This window comes from Phoca vitulina, unplaced genomic scaffold, assembly GCF_004348235.1.
Source record: "Phoca vitulina isolate PV1807 unplaced genomic scaffold, GSC_HSeal_1.0 scaffold47, whole genome shotgun sequence".
NCBI lineage: Eukaryota > Metazoa > Chordata > Mammalia > Carnivora > Phocidae > Phoca > Phoca vitulina.
Window position 1 is genome coordinate 6,355,423 of NW_022589750.1, and position 4,443 is coordinate 6,359,865.

The window sequence follows — 4,443 nt, forward strand, 5'->3', positions numbered from 1 at the left end:
AGAATGGAAAAAATATCTCTTTAGAAAGAGCAGGAATCTCCTTGACATAAATGATCAATATAAGGGATACTTTCAAACTCAATGGAAAGCCATAAAAGACACCTTAATAAACAAAAATGCATTCTATTCTTAGTAAACCTCAGTATGGCGGTGCCTGGGTGGCAGTCAGTTAAGCATCTGACTCTGGCTTCCACTCAGGTCGTGATCTCAGAGTCATGAGACTGAGCCCCGTGTTGGGCTCCGTGCTCGGCGCAGAGTCTGCTTGTCCCTCTCCCTCCTCCTCTGCCCTCCCCCAAAATAAATAAATAAATATTAAAACAAAAAACCTTGGTATGGAAAAATATCAGTTACTCCTTAATAAATTAATATAAAACTAATAACTATAATGTCAAGATTTTGCTGTGAGTCCACATAAGCTGATTCAAAAGTTTTATTTAATATTTTCTTTTCATTTTTTATTTTTTATTTTTATTTATTTTTATTTTTTGCATGAAGGATCCAAGGATTTAATTTACATGACAGGGAAGAACTAAAAATACTTGTTACAAAATCAAACTTCAGGAAACAATCTGAAAGAACTATTCAGTTCTTTTATATAGAAGCCTTTCTGAGGACCTGAAATAAATCTAAAGAGCAGCATAAAGACCACTGAAATGATTAGCCCAACATACAGTGAAGAAAATAACATTTTTTTCAATCTCAATTGAAAAAAACCCACTAATTATCTAGTACTCTAGATTTCCTAATCTGTTTTTTTTTTTTACAAGTTTTGTGACTCATACTCAAAGTTCAACCTGTGTTTAACATTTTTAAGTTCAGACATATCAAAACCTAAAAAAGTACCGAAGGCTTGTGATTTTTTTATTGCTTTCATGCAAATATATCTTCTTTTTCCAAAAAAAAAATGAAGCCACGTCGATTTTTCCACACCCACAAGAGTGAAGAAAGAAGTTCTGTATTTCCTTTTTACTGGGATATGGTCTCTTGTGGAAATCATCTCGAAGACATTGCTTTTTTTTTTTTTCTTCATAAGAACGGTCTTCGTATCTTTTAGGGCTTAATGCTAAAATCTGAAAAGCATCATCATTAACAAGCGGCCCCTCTGTCCTGATTTCATTCCTTTGTCGTTTCAAAGGCACCACACTCCCCACCTTTTTGGGAGCTGGGGCTGCATCGCATCGCTGTTGATGACGAGAGGTTGCTCCTTCACATCCCTCTGGTCTTCTGCCCCAAAGTGGCCATCAGGCAGCTTTCTCTTTACAGAAAAGCTGGAGTCATGGATCACCTCACCCTTCACTAAGAGCATGTCCCTATTCTCACTAAAATTAGGTTGGATCCAGAGGTCTGAGCAGCTGTTCTTTGGAGCCCTTCTGCAACGCAGCAGGTGGATGGCAGTCGGGGTCACGTTGCCAGTGTAGACCCCACAGCCGGGGATGCACTTGAACGCCGGAGATTTCAGAACTGTATGGACTGTTGTTGGTGTGATGTGGGGCCTCGCCTTCAAATGCAACTCAGACGCCTCGGTCATCACCAAGGTGCCAAACAAAGCAAAAGGGGCAAGTCACTGCTTGTTTGCTGGGGCTCCCGGAGGCACCCTCTGTCTGGGGTCGTAGGGGCACAAGTGACTTGGAATGTATCCCAGCCAGTATTGGCAAGGAGGCTTCCGTTAGCATCGAGATCCAACTGAGAACCTTTGTTCCTATCATCCACAGGTAATTTCTTCCCCCCCGGGGCATAGTCCTACTGTGCTCTGAGAGGCCTTTAATGTCACAGAAAGTGCACGGGCAGAACACGCACCCCAGGCCATTTGCAAGTGATGGATGCGCTCTTCCTTGGACACCAGGCATTTGCAGGAGAGACACCAAACTGTTTTCTCGCTCGTCCACTTTACACATGGTGCACATGCTGCCAGGTTTTTGGGCTCCAAGTTTTCAGCAGGTTTGGATTCACTGTGCTTATGAGCCACCTCCATAGCAACCTGGGAGATGCTGGAAGGGAAGAGCTCATTGCAAACCGGACGGGTTTTCCACTGCTTCACCTCTTTGAGCACCTGGTTTGCTTCTGCCACAGATGGAGAGGCCTGAGCAGACCTATTCCGAGTGGCGTTTACCACCACTGAAGGAGACAGCAGGCAGGGCTGGATGGGCATCTGGGGCTGGGGGGACAGTGGCAACGCCTCCCAGAAGCACAGGCAAAGTCACAGACGCTGGGGCAAGCGTGGATGTGGAAATCCCATTCACCTGTTTCCCCGTCGGCATGAGCTGTCTGAGAATAGAGCCTGATGGAGGAACATGGGGTTTTCAGAGGTGCCAGGTCTCACTGGCTGATTTGCAGGTGGAATGTTGGTGCTCACAGACTGGTTAAGTTGTAGGACCCCAGGTCTCACTGGCTGGCCCACAGGGGAGCTCTCCTGACATGACAGGTTAACGAAGCTGAAGAATACCAGAATTAATACCCTGGTTCACAGGGAGAGCACCTGCCGAGAGTCTGGTTGGAAGAAGGGAGCCCAGGTGGGACCACCTGGCCAGCAGGAAGGACCCCAGAAGTTGCCGTCTGTCCGAAAGGGACAACCCCAGCAGGGGTCATCTGGCCTGCAGGAAGGACCCCTGATGGGACTGTCCGACTCACAGAAATCACCCCTGGTGAGCTGGCCTGAAGAACCCCCCTGGGGGTGACAGAAGAACAGACAGGAAGGACGCCAGGCCCAGGCAGGTCTGTCGACGGAAAGAACTCCAGGCCCAACAGGCTGGCTAAGGGGTAAAGGCCCCAGGGTGGATGGCCTGGTTTATGGGGTGGACGCCTGTTCAACAGACATTTACAGGTCCGACTGGCTGACTCAAGGGCAACACAGGAGGATTTGCTGACTGAACAAGTGGGATTCCATGAGAAAGAAAGACCAGCTGGGGAGCGGAGGGAGGCAGAGGACTGGAGACTAGAGTCACGTGGGACTGCACCACGGCAGGTGGAGAAGGGGTGAGGCTTCCAGAAGTGCCCCAGGCCACTGTCACCAGCTGGACCGCGGTCTGACTTGCTGCAGGGTTGTGGGAATGTGGCTGTGAGGCCCGGAATCCTGCTGTTCGGTGGTACAGCCAAAGATGCCATTGGTTTGGGAGCAAAGCATGCATTTGCTTCAAAAGTCCAGGCTTCTTAATATGTCCTGAAATCACGGATCTAAGTTTATTCTCCAATCCCTTTGTAGGTCCGATGTCAAAATAGGATACATTAAAGCATCCGGGCTGCTGGCATTGGTGTTGCATTTTTTACAATAATACTTGTCACATGATGGCATCTTAGTAGAAAAGCTGTCCTCGGTTTTTTGTTGCTTGCCCATTTCCTTGGTTTGCAGGCCAAAGGAGTGAATTAAGTCATGAAAACGGGCTACCAGCCCATGCTTCTTCATGTAGTATGCAGTGTTTGAAAAGTTGCATTTTAAACCTGTAAAACTTATCACATCCCTCCTCGAAGATTTAGTTTCACCCAGAATACTCTCTGGGTAGTTCTGGACTTTCCAAACAGGTGCATGGAACATTCCAATGTGCCTTCCCACAATTTGGGGTTGAGAAGAAAAATACACAGTTTGGGCAAGGGATAACCAGCTCCTGATCGATGTCATCTTCATGGTAATGATGTAAATGATTTCTGAATGAAGTAAGCATTTTGTAGAGTATTTACAGAGGCTGCTACAACAGTATGGCTTTGTTCGATATCTCACTTTCTTTCCAGAAGGTTCCCCAAGAGAAATATCTCCCCATGATGTGTTTAAAAAAAAAAAAAAAAGGACTTCTCTCCTGGATCAAAGCCTTTAAGGTACTTTAGCAACTCCTAGCAGCTGGGAAGCCCAATATCTGCTAGAATGGTTTTCACCTTTTTTTTGTACCTTTCTAATGTTAAGATTTTCCACAGGAATTTGGGACATTTTTTAATTTTGTCCTAGGGGCACCTGGGTGGCTCAGTCGGTTGGGCGTCTGCCTTCAGCTCAGGTCATGATCCTGGGGTCCTGGGATCAAGTCCTGCATCGGGCTCCCTGCTGAGTGGGGATTCTGCTTCTCCCTCTCACTGTACCCTGCTTGTGCTCTCTCTCTCTCTCTCTCAAATACATAAAATTTTTTAAAAATATCTGACTATCAGTACACAAGTGCATACTCTCTGAATTGGCAGGTCTCATTTCTGACGTTCCAAAGCCAAATGTTAGTAGAAATTCTGCAAACACAATCTGTGTCAACATAGTCAGCAAAGGCAAATGAAAAATTAGCATTTTAATGTCAACATCTGCATATCCATCATCCATGTTCAGGCTGGGAGTGCGGGGCTGAAGGGCTGGGGACTGGCTCTGGCCGCCAGGCCGCCCTCACAGTCCTCTCCCCCTGGGATGAAACCACCCCAGACCAGAGCTCAATGCCACTGGACCCCCATGGCCAACCTCAGTGGTCACTCCAGGTCACT

At 46.7% G+C, this 4,443-nt stretch overlaps 1 pseudogene; it reads right to left on the reverse strand.

Annotated features, from left to right (window-relative positions):
- Positions 1–760: 760 nt before the first annotated feature.
- LOC116649153 lies at positions 761–3,916 on the reverse strand (annotated as a pseudogene).
- Between the last annotated feature and the right edge of the window lie 527 nt (positions 3,917–4,443).